The 20,035-nt window shown below is 34.3% G+C and overlaps 1 long non-coding RNA gene across 2 annotated transcripts; it reads left to right on the top strand.

The window, feature by feature from the left end:
* Positions 1-1,428: 1,428 nt before the first annotated feature.
* Positions 1,429-19,765, top strand: LOC127843793 (uncharacterized). 2 transcript variants are annotated; one of them, XR_008032348.1, is made up of 6 exons: positions 1,429-1,553; positions 12,354-12,410; positions 16,967-17,058; positions 17,263-17,361; positions 18,464-18,509; positions 18,787-19,765. It is a non-coding gene; the product is annotated as an uncharacterized LOC127843793 (long non-coding RNA). The 2 variants fall into 2 exon arrangements; XR_008032349.1 differs by lacking the exon at positions 1,429-1,553 and adding an exon at positions 8,096-8,215.
* The last annotated feature ends 270 nt before the right edge of the window (positions 19,766-20,035 follow it).

Below are 20,035 nucleotides of genomic sequence, written 5' to 3'. Positions count from 1 at the left end.
ATCTGGTATTCGTATTTCTGGGAATAGGCATTCACCCACCGTTTCTAAAATTAAACCAAGTCCACATGAAATAAGTCAAAACATCACTTAAGCAGATAAAACAAAACGAAACTACAATCACTATTGCATCGGCATGATGGAAATCTTATATATCTACAACGTCATTTACTTCCTTATTTGATAACAAGTAATCCACCTGGAACGATGAAGGGTTGTTTACACGAGTTTTTGTCCATATTTAGAATAGTCGGACATTGAATTCATGACAATCGTCGGTTATCGGATGTTAACTAATGACTTGCACATACTACCTAAAGAGAAAAATGTGTAATTAAATGATCGTCACAATTCTTCATTTTATTCGTGCAAAAGTGCTCTTTGCAGTATCTTCATCAAAATATATACATGGAGCGATAACACCACAACCGCCTCGTGCGGATCGGGCCTTGGAGGAAAACTTGTTAAATCATCGCCTTAACAATTGACATGCATTAATATGGACACTATAGTCCAATGTTCTGTAAAAGCAATCAGCCATTATGTCTGTAAGATGACTTACTGGCCAAGCCAGCATTTTCTGTGAAATTGAAATGTCGTGTTTGATCAGTGTCCATTGCTATTCTTATTCATAAGAAGCGCAAAGAATTAAGAGAAACATTTTATTTGGGCTAAATTCTTTGGAACGTTTTATCGGTGACGGACCCATTATGTGTTGGACACCAGAAAGTTTAAATTTTCATCACTTTGCGTAAAATTGCAAAATAACATTACCAACTCATTCAGTTTTAGTTCAGAAGTCCATTTTTACCTAAAATATCGTCGAATTGAAGTAAGAAAGGCATAAATTATTCAATTAAACTTCTGCTTAAATCGCAACAATATCACTGACCTCTTGCCATATTATGAAACAGATCTAAATATCAACCAATCAGAAAAAGGCATTACGGTGTAACGTGTACGCGTAATTTTATTTAAAATGAGCTTTTAACACCGACTTATACCTAAGTAGATCTAGTAGGCTCATCTTTGTCGATTTAATAAGCATATGTTCAAAACAGGTATGGTGCAGTTTCTATCCACTCTTCTAAGTTCCAGCAACTTTTTATGCTTTTTTGCACCTCTGTCTGTGTTGTTTTATGTACTTACATTCTACGTTACATAGGACGGTATACTGTACAATCTGTTTCAATAAAATTTATATACAGTATAAAAATAAAAGATGTAATTTATTTCAGAACTTTTTAATTGTCACTCTAGAAAAAAAAACAAAGATTAATTAATCCAGAAAAGTGTACTAACATCGGTTTACTATGTAACGCTCTGCACCACAACAGACGAACGCAAACTGTATTTTACGCCGTTTATTCTTCCACTGTTAAACCAGATGTTTTTCATCGAGGCCGTGTTATCGATTTATATCTACACAGCGAGCGAATCGAGAGATATTGAACGTTTGAATAGTGGTTGGATTTAAATTGCTCAGGCGTGCAAAATTCAAAGTGTCATTACATAATTTTTACGGAACATTATCGCGAAATGAATTATCTACACAGGTATGTAAATATTATTGCAATCCGTTGATATTAAGTGTCTGATATCGGGGCGTAAATGTTGCGCACAAAATCCTTCAGCAACAATATAGAAAAAGAAGGAAAAATGTCCACCATTGTTTGAATGCCTCCCCGGCCCCGGTTCTACGCTCCAAATATTACCAATATAAAAAGTAGCTTAATCATTGAGAGCGTCAACAAGTTGGACTATGTCCATTGCCTTGACCAATTTTCGATTATGACTTTTATTCGATGACTTGATGGTTATGTTGCGTGATGGGTAATCGGGTGGGTTTCAACGGCGATTATATTTATGTAATTAGTGAAATCCCGCAATGTTCCATTGTCCGCTGATCTGGAACCCATATTGCTCATAGTTATGAGTACATTTATTATTCTCTATTCTCAAAATACTATTAAAATCTCATCATCTTTATAACCCATATCATCATCATTATCATTATCATGCAAATAATAAACCAAAGACAAAATAGGGGTGAGTGCTTGTATTTGACAGGACTTTCAACATATAAATGCAAAAAACAATTCTTGTAACGCCCGTATGTGTTGTATGTGCAATGGATATAGACCTCAACGGCACCGCTCAATTGATGAGTCTCGAGACGACTGGAAACGGTGTAACATCTTTGTTCAGGTGTATAAAGAACTGAAACGATACTATTTAAATGCTGTAGGGCATGTAATTATGAATACTTCACATGCACATGTGTGTCATGTGAAAAATGCAAATTTATTCATAACAATTAGACGTCAAGTATATATCTCAAATAAAGAGTTACTGTTTGAATAAACTGATCCCCGCCGATGCCCAAAGTGCACACAGGACGCCCCAAATGCCCATCAATCACGCTAACTTGCTTAAATATTATAAATTAACAATTGTGAAACATTAAGTTGCTTAAAGAAGCTGCTAATATCTGCAAGATTCATCCATCACCACCAATCAAGAGAAGTGTACATGACTTCACGTACACACCATACAATAATCAGTAGTAATAAACGATTCAGGTAAAACCGCGAGCGGGATACGCAACCCTACTGCCATTTTTGTTTTCTTATTTTTTCTTTTAATGGCAGGGGGACGTATGAGGACCCATGGCTCGAGACCGGTGTCTAGGTGCCTTCATCACCTCCCGAAACCTCTAATTTTAGAGAAATCTACAAATAAGCAGCTATTATTATTCTGTAAACATTAAGTATTATTTAGTAAAAAATGTAATTAAAACATTATCAATTTCATTGCGCAAATTAACATAACAAACAAACATCAAAAGCATCCCGCACACACCCCGGACATCAACATAAAAACAAACAAATCACTCAAACCATAAAATCTATAAAGCACCTTAAAAGAATGTTGATAAATCATAAGTATTCTGAGAAATATATAAATGCATATGACGAACAGCTATATTAAACCGACTTCAACATCTAACCAGTCACACCAAAATGAAAATATTAAGTAATCGTACAATAAGAATGTCTTTAAAATTAAACGTTCATTACGAAAGACAACAAAAAATAATAACACTGAAATTTAAACATACCAATATTTCAATAAATATGCTGGAGGTACTATCTCCAGGAAGTGAGAGTCTCGAAAAACATGACACCCATAACTTAAAAAACCTCATTCAACACAATATTATGTAAAAAAAATGAGTCAAAATAATCAAGAAAACTTAGCAGCTTCAGACTTAAATGTAAATACACCCATCGTCTTTCCCAGTAAAGGAATCGGTTTGTGTTAAGATCCCATCTCACATGCACTAAAAACCGAACTGAAAATATACTAAATATAGACTTTATAATTGCAAAATTATAAACATAAAAGCAATGTAACCAATTATTTAACCATACATTTGCTCATTAAGGGCGGGCGGGCGGGGTTATCACCCTTTCGTTTTCTTGTTCCATAACGTTTGCCTGTCAAATACACCCTCGAATGGCGACTCAATAGATGTGCAAATCATATATACCCCAAAACGAAAAACTCGTGCGCTTTCGCGCTAAAACATGCACACAAAACCCGTGCATTATTCGCGCTAAACCATTACCATAATCTCTCTTCTAAATAACACGTAAAAAAACATACTATACCGTATTTATCAAACCGAGAATAATTTCATACATATGTTGATAAGAGGTCAATGTTGATGTTTGCTTTGATAGTTAATTGTGTTCATTGATAACTTACATGCCCACAAAACGTGTACAGCGTGTTTAGCTGGAAAGATGAAGGTTACAAGGTCGCTATTTTGTATCGGATTACTGTGGGAGTCATATGACTCTACCGGTATAGGATTTGTAGTTATACTAAAAGGTATTCTAAAAGGTATAGGATTTGTAGTTATACTAAAAGGTATTCTAAAAAAAAATGTTTGTGTGCAAATAAACTAAACACAACAAAAGCATTGATAAGGTCACAGCACATGTCACTTAAACTTTATCTGTAACAACGTAAATATTAAAAATTGTTCCATATAAAGATTAGCGCTTTATACCCTGTTCCTTAAATAAGGACTATTGTTGTCCGTTAACATTACACTGGTTTCTTTTCTAGAATGTCCATCTTGTCAGCATTTGCGATCAGAAAATGTTCCACAAATCACAATTCGCCCTACAATACCATTGAAATTATTTTAAATGTGCCGAAAACAGCATAACGTAAAAGGTTGTGCGTAGAACCAATGAAATTTACCACACCACAGCATCGAGGATTTCCTGGTATGAACGGTGGCTCAGAGGTGACATTCATTCTCTATTTTTTAAATCACTCCTCTTTTTCTAAGTCGAAGGAACGAGATCGAAAAAAAGAGAAGTCCACAACTAAATAAAAGAGGAGTTCAATGACCGAACATGTTATTATGTTGGTATGCAGTGGGCAAACGACCTTCGCTTCACAACGACTATCAACACATCACCCAAATGATGCGCTTGAATTCCTGTATTTATCTTATTTAACTGAAGCCAAATAAACATTTGTAGTTTGCAAACATAAAGGTACCACCGATATCCGATTGAAAATAAATGGTGATACCATCACGATCGGGACTTGTTGATGGTCGCGCTAGTGGCACTGGTCTCATAACAACTTAAGAGTGATTGCATTTGCGTATATCTTCGGTTATAAATTGTGCTAGACACAATACAACTAAGATATCACGCTAGCAAATCAAAAATTGCTACGAATTTAAAAACAGAAATTGCATCAGTTTTACGGTGTATACTTATTAATAATTTTACAAGTTAGTTTTAGTATGAAACGTCAGATTTGATCGGCATCGTAGCGATAGTTTGGTAAATAATAAAAGCATTGCTTATGGACAGGTGCTGGGGTGGGGTGATACAACAAGACCTACTTAAACCCTAGCCCCAAAACTTTATTTTCGAACTATTACAAGTAGAAAACATTTATTGAACCAAATACTATATTTAAATCAATGATATGTTAAGACGAGATTCTGTGTCTTGGGATATCGCATTACATATATAAAATAAACTGTCGTTAAGCATCATAAAAAACTCAACCCAAAATAACAAAATTGCATATGATAAAGCAAAGTAAATACATTTTGAAGTTTTATCAAATATGTCAGCTTAGTAGTCGTCTCAGTCAACCCCGATAACCGAATTGCGAATTTTATTTTGCAACGGAAATGAGCACCTTAGATAAACTGTTTAGATAACTTTTGTTTAGATAAACTTATCAAGCAGCTGAACACATTTAATATCCGTTCATTTTTTAACTGTGAACGTGTTTTTTCGCGTTTATGATAAAATGTTTAAAAAAAGCCTATTATCATGTGCATGTTGAAAACTTGATGACACATATTAAGCCATACGGCTATTTTAATTTCCTGTTGCAAAGCAAGTAAACCCTTTCCACAGACAATACGTTTAAGGGACTGCCAACCACGACGGCGAAGAAAAGAAAAGTTGTAAAATACCGTTTGTTTACAATTATTAGCTTATATTGATTGAAATATCACGACTGGTATATTACATTTCTTGAGAAAAGTTGTTAAATTTTAATATTTTCAGTATATTTGGTAATAAATTTTACTGGGTATGTCTCCCACGTAACTACCAGTTAACTATAAATAACACCAGTAGATTGATAATCATCGTCACGTGGTAAACACAGGAATAAAAATTGTGCACGCGTAGTGATTTGTTTATATTCAATATATAAAATGATCAACCTACTTGCTTTATTTATAGTCTGTATATCGTTTTGTCACCTATTTTCGGGATGTACTTTCGATTTCACATTGCGAAAATTTATAACCGAATAAACTGAAAATGTGAACTTTTCCCAAGTAATGTAATATACCGGTCGTGATATTTTACTCAATATAAACTGATATTTGTAAACACATACGGTATTTGGGAACTTTTCTATTTTTGTCATTCGTAGTTGACAGTCCCTTTAAAACATCACATATACAGATCAAAACAAAGTGAAACTAGAATTGCATCCGCATTAAGCAAATTTGATTCCACTTCTTTGCCCTTAAAATCCTTTTTTTCATGCAAGTGACCGATTGAAGTACAGGGAAATAAACGACAAATGCTATTTGTACCGATTTTAAAGCTATGTTTAGTAATTTTGGTAAGTGATATGATATGTCAAAATGAAACGATTTGTAGGAGATCAAGCTTTAACACGTTTACCCGGAGCATAACTTTGTCCATTATTCGTGGATTCTGTCGTTTGTGTCTAGGGCGAATCGCGATATACCTTTCCCAATGATCGGGTGATCGGGTGCGTGCGTCCGCCTTCATACCCGTAAATCATAATGCATGTACTAATTACCACAAATGTCAACAATGTTGAAATGGTGTGTCGTTTGATATGACAAATAAAATAACTAAGTCAAATTAAGAGGTTAAGGAAACACATTTTTTAGATAAATCACGTCTTTAGTAACTAAATTATTCATTGACTATGGCACAATACCTAATTAGACGTCATACGTCCTTTGCGACGGCAATTCGATTTTGTCAAGAATTGGATATATATAGAGCTGAACAAATGATCAGACAAAATTTACAAAAAGCGCAAGCATAATATGTATACATAGTACGATACCTTAAACGTCGTCAGCGATAAATATAGGATCTGACACGAGGTGTCATATCATTCCATATTTTATTAAACGAGTTCAGGAATTTTGTTAGTAAGCTAGCCTTTGGCGAGCTTACTTACGGATTTCCTGGACGAGTTTAATAAAATATGGTATGATATGACAACGAGTGTCAGATCTTAATTATCACATGCTTTTAAATGAGCAAATTAAATAAAGGTTTACGCAAACATAATTATAAATCCCGATTGTTGTTTACATTTCGTGACGTCATTTGACGTTGCAACGTCATTTAAGCAAAATAACAAAATGCGATTGGTAAATAAACGATATAGAGCCAATGAAAAGGCTTAAAAAGTTTGTATTACACATGTGTAATAAAAAAATGCAATGGTTGTTTTACATGGGAAACAGGGTATGGCATGTGATAAACACAGTTAACCATGAAATAATAGAAAGAGTAAACTTATATACACATACGTTTGAACTATTATTTATAGGCATTGAATTAAATTAAGTACTGGTATTAAAGTGACGAAAATCTACAATACATGTTGTGAAGCATTTAGGATCATAGTGCCCGAGCAAGACTGTAATGGGTTAAACGTATCCCTTTAACACACGATATAACGTTTTAGCATTGTAAAATTTGACGCGCTTGCGTTGAGGAACGTTTTACACACTCATACATCTGCTTCTAATTCAAGCGGTTAACTGCACCATTGTTAGTAGACGTCTACTTAGATAGATGAACGTTTGAATGACTAATGCAATCATGCATTCTATGTTGAGATTATTAAACGACCAGAAGAAAAATAAATGTTTAACAATATTGTCTTCGGCGAATACTTTTCCACTGCATTTTTGAAACAAAGGCCTCACTGCTCAAATACGTAATAAGTCCTCATTTAGATTTTACTTATAAAGTAATCCAAATATATCTGGGATAACGCCTTGACATTGATAAACAATAATAATTAAAATCGCATCAGTCTATTACATTTAATTTTCAGACGTTTGTGTTTGTTTGCCCTTACGGAACAATTTTGTTATATAACTTTGCTCTTTCGCTTGTCGATCGGTCGCACGGTTGGTCCGTGAAACATGTGCGCGATATCTAGAGATTATTTTCATATACAATTATACATGTTGGTATGACGGTAACTTGTGAGAATATCAATACGCCTATCCATTTTGACGTCAATGGGTCAGCAGGGGATTTTTGCATATGAAATTCGTTTTCGTTTAAACGCTTTCACATATGATCATACACATTTGGGGAAGTAAAGGAAGCAACCTATGGCCTTTAAAGTCAACAGGGAAAATGATAAAGGTCAAACGAGCTTTTAATAATAGGTCCTCGAGATATTTTGAAAATCATTTACTTTGGTATGATGGTTACTTTGGAGTAAAGGAAACACTTATCGATTTGAGGTCAACGGGTAATGGTCAAACGATCTTTGGCATAAATTCGCTTTAGTAATATATCTAGAAAATTAATATGCTTTTTTACAGGGAGGAACAGAAGACGGATTTCAGATCAAAAAGTCAAAGGTAAATTTCAAATAGGCTTATAATTTTTCAAAGTTGTTTCCGCACGGCATCTAAGGAAAGCTTTGACATCGATCTTTCAAATATGCATGTTATTAAACTTTGACGGAAAGGTCCGCGCTTATTGATGTCAAATGTCAATGTCATAGGCGCGTGCAATACATAAACATCTTAGCGTTTGCTTTTATTGACGACTTGGCTGCAATTTGATTGGATATCTACAGACTTACTTACCTATCATAGACATTACGAAATTAATTATACACTACCATCATTCATGGATACTACTAAAACTTGTATTACTGCTAATAATAATTACCAAAATACGCATTCGTAAAAATGACTCTCTGCAATAAATAGGCGTGCTCGTGTTGAGCTTATGTGATCGCCATTTTCCGTCATTTTTCGTAATATGTTTGCTTGTGGGCAATTAAGATGCTTACTTAATTGTAGGTCCCCATTCATAATCGACAGAAATCACGTGAATATTCTTGAAGTCAGTATATGGACCACTTTTTCATGAAAAAAAGGTTCTTTCAAATATCGTGCAATACTTCACATAAAACAAAACGCTCGACTTTTCAAGTCAACTGTATTCCAACGTTTCAGAACTTTTTTCTTATGGTATAACGGCCTATTTCGACATTGAGCAAGAGAGGTGCAAACAGAACGCACTGTCTTATTAATGAAACATCTTGGGAGCACTTGATGCCACATTTATTTCGAAACTCAGAAACTAAAAACTTTGTTCAAACGATATCTCGACCGAGCGAGAAATTAGGTCACGTTGGTCAAATATTAAGTCATTATGTCAAATGTAAGAAACATCTTGAAAAACGTTATCTTAAGGCCATATTTTGCACGATCTTCGTGAAACGTCTTCAAAGGATTTGTCTCAATAATATTTCGGACATCTCGTCTGAGTCTGACGCTGGGTCATGAAGCTGAATAACTTCACCTCGTGGTGTAATCAAAGAAAAGGGTTGGTCACAATATTTATATCAAATTATTTCGGCTGGGTATTAACAGGTTCATTTAAGGTCGAAAATGATGTCACTACGTCAAATTAAAGAAATACTCTAGAAGTCATATTAGTGAAAACTGACTTCATTTAATATGCGCACAGCATTCGTTCACATGCATGACATGCATATACGGTTTATTAAACAAAAACATGTCTGACCTGAGGCAAGTCAGTATACCGTATGTGGTTATAGTAAAACCACTTTAGCACCCAATAAGTTAGATTGCATTAAATTATTTGTTGTTATGACATTTGCGCTAGGTTCAATAACCTAAGTGTTGTTCGTTTACTAATATGACTGCCTAATGTTGTCTCAGCTGTCATTATAAGTTTATTGTGAAACCTAGTGAACACTACGAACTGAACACAATTAAGTTCCTAATGTGGTCTCAGGTGAGCGCCTAAGGGTCTTTGGCCGGCTTGTTAATTTTGGTCGTTAAGATCCCCCTATAAATTTATTTATGGATTTGTGATAAATATATGGGGACTTTTGCTCGAAAATGACATTTGTTCCTGGTTGATATTAGTTTGAATATCGAACATGCCCGATGAACAAAAATAAAAATTACATTATTTACGTCCTGACGAAATCTGCTTTTTTGTTGTTGACCGCAAACGTTTAGCATGTCTATTTAATACAATGTAATCGATAAACTAACCATTTTTGGAGCCGAGTACATGACGACACTCAACAACTACTCCAAACAAATCAAACTATTTTATTAAGGTTTGGTGAGGATTTAAAACCAGTCATTATTCTTGGAAATCGGCAATGAAAGTGTACTGCGTATAGAACTTGCCTACAACAAATGCCGAACCAATATATTTTTATATCAAGGGAGTGCACGCACGTGTTACTGTTTGTTCTAATTTCTTATGCTAATATAATTTGAATGTAAATTAGTTTTCGCACTGGCTCATGGACGTTGTTGCATGTTACTGTAGAAGTTATAAACAACAAATAGAAAAGTAATTTATGTTTGTAAATACAAATTGTAGGTTACATTTTGATAGTACTATCATAAGTCTCAGCATATGTTATTGTGAGTTTTTGTGTTTCTAGTTAACCATTGTCAATTTCGTAATAAGTTTCGTTAAATTACTTTTCTGCGACTATTTTACATCACTGATACATGAATCCACATCCAAGAGTATACTGTTATTATTAAATTAACAGTTTCATCAGCAGAGGTAAAAGACAGTACATCAACGTTTAGCAGGAAGGATGAGAAACGGTTCCATTTTTGTATATTTGCTGTGCTGTTCCGTTTACGTGTGTTTCTCTTTCATAAGTAGAACCACTAAACGCTGGCCCATTTTCGATTACGTCTTCTTCGTGGATCTTCAGATTAAACACTATTGGCGATGCACTTAAACATGATACGCCAGTGAAATTCGTAAAACCAAGCCAGCAAAATTTGTTGGGTTCTGGTGTTTCTACACGTCCTGTGCAGGCCCGTCGCTGCAATCGCGCAAAACCACTTCACTTATCACGTTTGCACCTATGAACTTTGCAAAGCCAATAATTAAAAACTAACGCATACTAAAACAATCTTTGAAGTTTTACACAAATATATGTCCATTATAAACAGTCAGGTTATTATAATGTTTACGATATCGTGAATAGTTATTTAAGTTAATGTGACGTTATTACACTTAAACGTGCATTTATTTTTTAGTAAAAATAGTATACTTTAACCTTGTGGAGTTTGGATGGTTACAATAAAAGAAAAGAATTGATCTTAACGACCATTCGCCAAGTGTCAATTATTTTTCAAACAATGTCAAATGCACTCATAACAGTCTCACATCGGTTGCAGAAGAGTAACAAGGCCCCATATATAACGATTTCTGGTTAAATAAAAATGTTTTTATTCAAGCCTTCTTTCAGTATACATTAAGGTAAACGAAGGTCAGTTCTGTTGTTATTGTATCCCAGTCTTGAGATTATGTCTTGTGGAATAGTGTACGTTTTGTGCGCATAATAGATGCAAATCCGACATTCTAAAACAAACACGTTTCAAACTGTCAGCCAATGGGAAATGTTAATGTAGTGATTATTATGGCAAGCGGTTCAACGCATAATCTCAAGAAACTAGGTTTCTCATGAGAACCTAGGTTCTCGAAATGAGAACCTAGGTTCTCACGAAAACTATGGTTCCCAAATGAAATATTGGGTTCTCATGAAAACCTATGTTATCAGAGAGAACGACGCGAAAAGCTTTCGATAACCTAGGTTCTTGTGAAAACCTTGGATATCAAACGAGAACTTTAGTTCTCAGAATGAGAACCTAGGTTATCATAAAAACCTAGTTTCTCATTAGAACCTAAGTTCTATGAATCTAGGATCTCATTCTCATGAAAAACCTGGTTTCTTTGGATTTCATAAACCTAGTTTCTCATGAGAACCTGGTTTCTTGAGATTTCATAACCCTAGTTTCTCATGAGAACCTAGGTGCTCATGAAAACGTAGGTTCTTATGAGAACCAAGGTTCTCATGAAAAATCTGGTTACTTGGTTACTTAGGATTTCATAAACCTAGGTTCTCATGAGAAACCTGGTTTCTTGGGATTTCATTAACCTTGTTTCTCATGAGAACATAGGTTCTCATGAAAAACCTGGTTTCTTGGGATTTCATAAACCTAGTTTCTCATGAGAACCTAGGTTCTCATGAGAAACCGGGTTTCTTTGGGATTTCATAAACATTGTTTCTCACGAGAACCTAAGTTCTCATGAGAAACCTAGTTTCTTCGGATTATGCGTCGAACCGCGAGCCATAATTAACCTCCAGTTGTATCCCATTGCTTGGTACACGCTGGCGGCATATGTGTAAAATGATAAGAAATAGACGTGAAACAGTGAATGTTACTCCCCAATAACAATTTTTGAACAATGTTCACACAATGCTAAGTAATATTCAACGAAACTTGGAGGAAACTTCTTGAGGAATGAAATTAGTAAAGTAATCGGTCGCCATTGGTCTGAACATGTTAATAGAAAATTTAACTGTTTATGAAATACATCTTTAATTGTAAATATTATTTTGATTCTAAAAATTGAAACAAATTCAGATCAATCGTTACATAATTAATTTTTACAGCATTAAATGAGTTTCAGATATTCAGTTCCATTGTCGGGCCTGAAACGACTGAGCGGTACAGTTTTCTATTGAAGGTATGTCTGTGATATAGTAAGCAATCATTATGGTATAAATAGAAGCTTAATCTCTATTGATAATGTGTAATAATGTCTTATTCAATCGTAAGATATCGGCCCACACTGCAAGAAAAACTTATGCACAAAACACTTTGCAAACATATTTAAATAACTTGAGATATCTGCAAAAATTAAGTCCTTAACGACGTGTTTTCATTCTGTCCAGCCCGTGTGTAATCATATGTGAACCCCATTGATCCTGCGCTCTGAATAATACGTGTCCCGTATTCAAAACGAACAAGTCTACGCCGTCCGACGCGTAATTCTGGAAACCTAGGTTCTCAAGAGAACCTTGGTTCTCATAAAACCTATGGTTCCCAAATGAAAACCACGGATTAAGTATTAAAGACGCGTAATTCTGAAAACCTAGGTTCTCATCAGAACCTAGGTTCTCATGAGATTCTATGGTTCCCAAATGAAAACCACGGATATGGCAAGCAGTTCGACGCATAATCCCAAGAAACTATGTTTTTCATGAGAATCTAGGTTCTCATTCTGAGAACCTAGGTTCTCATGAGAACCTAGGTTTTCGAATGATATCCTAGGTTCTCATGAGAAACCTTGTTTCTCATAAGAACCTAGTTTCTCATGAAAACCGAGGTACTCATTTGAAAACTTGGGTTCTTGATGCCATGTGCAATCTTCAAGCGAGAACCTAGGTTCTCATGAAAAACCTGGTTTCTTGGGATTTCATAAACCTAGTTTCTCATGAGAACCTGGTTTCTTGGGATTTCATAACCCTAGTTTCTCATGAGAACCTAGGTTCTCATGAAAACCTAGGTTCTCATGAGAATCTAGGTGCTCATGAAAAACCTGGTTACTTAGGATTTCATAAACCTAGGTTCTCATGAGAAACCTGGTTTCTTGGGATTTCATAAACCTAGTTTCTCATGAGAACATAGGCTCTCATGAGAAACCTGGTTTCTTTTGATTTCATAAAACTAGTTTCTCATGAGAACCTAGGTTCTCATGAGAAACTGGGTTTCTTGGGATTTCATAAACATTGTTTCTCATGAGAACCTAGGTTCTCATGAGAAACCTAGTTTCTTCGGATTATGCGTCGAACCGCGAGCCATAATTAACCTCCAGTTGTCTCCCATTGCTTGGTACACGCTGGCGGCATATGTGTAGAATGATAAGAAATAGACGTGAAACAGTGAATGTTACTCCCCAAGAACAATTTTTTAACAATGTTCACACAATGCTTAGTATTTTTCAACGAAACTTGGAGGAAACTTCTTGAATAATGAAATTAGTAAAGTAATCGGTCGACATTGGTCTGAACACGTAAATAAAAAAAATAACTTTTTATGAAATACATCTTTAATTGTAAATATTATTTTGAGACTAAAAATTGAAACAATTTCAGATCAATCGTTACATAATTCATTGTAACAGCAATAAATGAAAAAATGAAAAAATGAAAACCGAAGTTCTTATTTGAAAACTTGGGTTCTTGAAGCTATGTGCAATCTTCAAGCGAGAACCTAGGTTTTCATTCTGAGAACCTAGGTTCTCATGAGAAACCAAGTTTCTTGGGATTATGCGTCGAACCGCTTGCCATAGGTTAATGTGTATGAAATTAACCAAACAACGTATAAACATAGCATTACAACATGCAAGAACATGCATTGCAAATGTACAAAACAATCAAAATTCCCACACCATTGCTTAAAAAATAATGAATACAAATTCTAATAATGTAACTAGGGACTCTAAGAACACTTGCAAATGTACAAGTACTATAATATAGTTCAGTCTAAATCCGATAGCTCGAAATCGCTTGGCTCGAATGTTACGTTGACTCAAAGTGTCCTCGAAGCCCCAATTGGTTTTTCTATATATGCATATAAACTTATGCCGTTTGGCTCGAATTCGCCAGAGACAAATTATCGGATGGCTCTAACTAGATTCTCAGTCTACCTAATAATGTTAGGACCTTCTTGTGTTCGTAAGGCTCGAGCTTGCTGGAAGCGGTGTTGCCTTCTTCATCTGACGATGCGACCGTGCCAGTATCTTTTGGTTCGACTAAATTAACGATTTCGTCTATGACATATTTTACTCCAGTCATTTAACGATTGAGTCGATGATAAGAGTGCAACAGCTCTGACAACATGTATAGCGTTTCACTAATCAAGCCCCCCGCCCCCCCCCCCCCTCGTATCGATTAACAGCTGTATGCGACTCGGAGCGAATTCGAGTGTGAAAATTGTCACCACAACTGAGCAAATAGTTTAAGCTATCCGATAATTCGACCCTGATGAATTCAAGCTAAATGAAAAAATTTGATATGAGTCATAAATGAACAAAAAACGCAACGCCTTCGGGCCGACCGAAAATTGATGCCAAGCGAGTTCGAGTCATTGGGTTTTGACTGATTTTCATATTTTCTGAAAATTATTATACTTTGTTGAAAGTTTGTTTTAGATTGCGTTGACACCAGCATAATGAACTTACATTACTGTGATGTTGTTTTATTGACATTTAACATTAAATTTCTTTTCGAAATAAAGCAAGATACAGTATTTAAATATATGCATGCTTCACATAGCCACTGATGCCCCTACGATCTATGTTTGGACACAGAGAAATCCGCCCAAGAAAAGACAGGACAGTGCGTTTACACATCAAACTCATATTTATGCAAACTCAAAACTAAATCATTTTATCATAATTCCTCAAAATACTTTGCGAATATAATTTATTCTTTTTTTTCATATGGTGATTGTGGATGTTCATCCGTTTACATGTTAACAAACAAACCAACCATTGCCACTAAAATTACTTTTCCTATTACATTTAATAGCAGACAAAATAAACCGTCATATTCTGCCAAACTAGTCGCAGCTAAATAAGTTTTAACATATCCACCCAGCAGTTAAAACGGAGTTGAGTACATACATCTCTGAAACGAACGTACATAGGGCGAACAAGTGCAAGCTGAGAATTCACATAAATCTGGTATACACTCGGTAACAAACTTTTTTAACTCAGATAAATTCAATAAATTTAAATCTAGCAACTTGACCGCGTTACTATGTTTTCGATTAGCATGACAGGTGACATACTGTAAAAAAAAACACTGCAATTTGAAGAATGGTAGCCGTGGCGAGCTGGGTATGGTGTGCGCTAAGCTGTAAGGTGAGCCCTTCTTCAGTACAACCAGACAGCGTCCTAAAGATCTGCTCTTATGAAAAAGTACTGGTTCGAAGAACAAAATTGCATTCATAGTGAGCCAATGATAAAATAAATGTCAATTTCTATAATTCATCTTGTAGATAAAGTTTTGTTTTACAATAATTAATATTAATGATCAACCTAAATGAATTGGGTAAAGTTGCTTATAACATCTACAGGCAAGTTTGATCGTGATATGTCAAACTGTACGAGGTGTTGATTCTACACTTTTAAAGGAAATTTACAGCTTGTCATGTCTAAATTGCCTTTCATTATGATTTCAAGGAAATACAACTCTGAAAAAACTTACTTTAAAAATAAAATATTATCTTACCGATTGCCTGACAATTCTCATAATACAATCAGAACCTGCAGAATAACAATAGAATCTTCATCTTGATAACTTACTCGCAGGTTTTGACTATGTAAATGTTAAATAAACGCTTGTAAATCATGAGACACACTGACGATTTACATGAGCGATGTGTGCATTTTATCAGGTTATCGGACTCGAAACAAGCAAGATAAGTTCAATAATACAATTTCAGAAAAAAACAAGAGAAAGCCCTTACTATGGGCTTCTTGTTGGTTTAATCTCTTTTATGGGGTGAATTTTCGTCTTTACATAGGTAGCCGAATGTGAAACCTAAGGGGTTCAGAGTGCTTTGTTTCGTCTTTGCTCTAAGCCTAATTTATAAAGGTGTTTCTTAGGGAATATTTAGTTTTGCCGTGCAGATTCATAGCAAAGCTGCCGATTCCGGTCAACACATCTTCTAGAATTTATTAAGATTATATTCGATTAACATATATCCCATTTGATGTTGCGGATCTGTGTTGCACTTATATCATATATATTTACTCAGAACAATACATTTCCCCACACAATTTTGAAACTAACCTGATGCGTGAATTAACTGCAGTGATTTTAATTACATATCGTATGAAATGTTGTTTGTTGCTTAAAAATGACTACTAATGACACGTTCTTCGAGATTATTACCTATCAATTCCGCGAACACGATGCTAATGCCTGAATATAACAGCCCTAATCGAATAAATAGACAATACTATGGTAGTGTGAATGTGTACTTGAATTTATCAGACGAGGCGAAGAAAGGTTTACATGAGAAGGTGTTGAATAAAGCAACATTTTGAATAAACCTTATCTTTATATAATAGGTCTTAATTTGTTATATAAAATCAACTAGCTCTAGAATAAATGTCATTATTCATCGACATAATTAGCACTTTCTGAACGACACTGTTATTTTCTAAACATTTGAATGCTTCTAACATTTTTACAAATTAGAATTGAAATGTAAAAACGTTTTATTCAGTCGACCTGTGAGGCTCCATTCATGTGACGTTTAACCGATGCTGAAAATAATATGACGAACAGGCACTTATATTTTCATTACGCATTAAGCAGGTTTGATATGATTAAATGATTTACTACCAACTTAACGCTTGACTTTGTATTATTGTATTCAATAACTTAGACAACAGTTAAACCGTTTTGTTTTTCATAAACTTTTTGATGTGTCATATTTATCGATCGCACATGCAGCGCTCGACTATTCGCTTTTAAAGTAATTGGTTATAGCGAGATAAAATCATATTTATATTGTTCAAGATGCCTAACCAATACGGATAATACTGGAAAGATTTGTGCGTTTCCAGCTAATACCTGAAACGGCACCGGATCATATCAGTAAATATTGACTGTTTTGAGGTAAGTGTGTTCTTTTATTTTCAATATTCTCTTTTTTAAGTTAACATTTTTCACCAAACCAATATTCTACGGAACAACTATGACATTCATTCAGTAAATTGTATACTCGTGCTCAGTAACAAAAACGTCAATTTGCAGTGGGAACCTACATAGTCCAAAAGATAAGGCACACAACCTGTGGAAACGAAAGTAAAATGCAGATATTGGTCCATATAAACAATGAATCTCAAACATCTGAGCTAGTTTCCCGATGAAAAAGGCCGCATAATTCTTGTGAAATCATTGCCATGATGAATGACGATTTAGTTTGTAGAAAAACAAGTATTTTATATGTCGATTGCTGGCACCGGATAAGGCATGAAGTAGGCATCGGGTAAGAGCCGAGACTAATGAATTTAAGTACATGTATAGCACGTTTGAAAAATGTATTGGATTCTGCTAATATGGTAATCATTTTAAGAATTTCTTGTTTTTATATTGTTAAATGAAATGGGTATATTACTTCTCGTCCCTCAGACCACTATCTTAACGCATGAAGAATGTCTTGACCCTACACTGAAAAAGGTTATTACAACTATGCATTTAAGGTTACACATGATAAAGGTTCTTAAAGAATCTGATGTAGAACGCGTGCTATTGTTTAACGACCGATTCAGCAATACTATTTATAAGATATAAGAACCCGTTGATTGTTTTAATATAACATTTATATACACGAATCGATAACAGTTTGAAAAAGAATGTTTGAAGACCAGTTCAGCAGTGTTAATTGTTAAATATGATTGTTGTCGTTAATTAGTCTTTTTTAACCATTTTTGTTTACTTTTGTGTGATTAAAATTATAATTGATTATTATATTTATTATTAGGTGAAATAAGTTGTGTGAAACCTATGGTTTAGATTAAGAGATACTTCCCCAATCGTGGTACTTCCCTTGTTTACAATTGCGCTCTTCAAATGCACAAATAGTATTTGTCGTTTTTGTATGTATTCATTATCAACATTTAGAACTAGTATCTCTTTTATTTGTACACGATGTTTGTTTAACATACACAAGTTTTCATTTCATAATTCACTCATTACTGTATTCTTTTTGTTTCAGACTTCAGTGCCCTAACATCTGACTTTGAAGTTTGAGATAGAATATGGTAAGTATAGTCTCAGTTGATAAGTTAATTTATTGGAAGGGCTACTGTTCGATATTTCTTGGATTGGATAAATCAGTGGACTGATTAATTATACAATTTCTGAGTATATTTAACTTTAAACTACATTGGAACAATTTATCCTGCTTTGATTAACTGCTATACCCATGGCATGTGTAAAGTAACCACGGAGGAAAAGTTTGCCAGTTGATAGGCTCAATCCCATGACGTCGGAACACTAGCACATGTCAATTGCTATAATTATGATAATTTATTTCAGAATGTCACGACTGACCGATGTTTTTCGGGTTTAAAACTGCAGAGAAGAAGAGAAGAAGGAGAGTCGTGTGTTTTTATCTGTAACTGTTCACTCTGGTAATGAAGACAGATACAATGTTGAGTCTGGAGGGGATAATTTATTGTTTTAGGTGGACTGCAACAATCATGAAAATGAAAAAGCCACCGATCAACCATTAGATAGCTGTTTACGTTTAGAATGTTCAGTTGAAATTGTTGTCAATAATAATAATTATATGAGTGCAAAATAGGTGACAACAAATATAGGACAAGAACTGGCTACAAACGATATTCAGTAAGCCGCATATTTGTTACATTTGTTTAAACTTGTAAGAACATTTTTGCATCAAAATTTAAGGTTTGTTGTAGATACCAAAAACATAATTATAAGTTATGCTGTGTATTGTTATTGTCTATAGATTTTGTTGAAGTCTGTCAATGCCTATGTTACTGAAATTATAGAGATTTACCAGTAGTTCAATAATGTTTGGAAATATGTAATTGATTATATGCATGTGGGTATACGGCATAATTTATCACTCTAATGAAAATAGTGAAACTGTGCCGACAGTGGTATACAGTGTACTAATTATTGGAATCCTGTATTTGTCGAGTTCCATAATTAGTTTCTTAATACTGTTAGGAGACAGTGTTCATATCAATTAAACATAAATCAACATGAATGTATGATACCCCTTATCTTGTCATGTTTCCTTTGTACATAATTGTTACCATGACATACATCTTTTAATGTTAAATGACATGATTTTAAATTTAATCTTAAGAACTCTTAAATATTTTAATAAAACCGTATTCATTTCTCTATATTTTTAATTAGTTTTAGAAAATATTTGAAACAAAGATTTGATTTGATAAACAAAAGAGTTTCACTAGGTGGTAAAAATCTATGATTTGAGATAAAGTTTCACATTATTGAATTTGATTTGTACAAAACATGTTGAAATTTTGTAGTTACACGTTTAAAACTTGTATTTTTATTACTTTAAAAGACACATTCTTGAAGTGTTTGTGAAGTAATTAACTTTTTGAATAAACCATGCAAGCATGAATAAACTAAAACATTGTACTGAATAAAACTGTTTATTACAGTGTCAAACATAGTTCGTTCTATTCCGTATTGATCTCCTGATGTGGTAGTTGCAGGTTCGAACAATGACTCAACCTAATTTAGTTAGCTTCAATGTCTCTTTTTAGGTTGACAGAATAAAATT

This window comes from Dreissena polymorpha, chromosome 9 (assembly GCF_020536995.1).
Source record: "Dreissena polymorpha isolate Duluth1 chromosome 9, UMN_Dpol_1.0, whole genome shotgun sequence".
In the NCBI taxonomy this organism is placed as follows: domain Eukaryota; kingdom Metazoa; phylum Mollusca; class Bivalvia; order Myida; family Dreissenidae; genus Dreissena; species Dreissena polymorpha.
The sequence above is the reverse complement of the archived record's forward strand: the minus strand, read 5'-3'. Positions and strand labels throughout refer to the sequence as shown.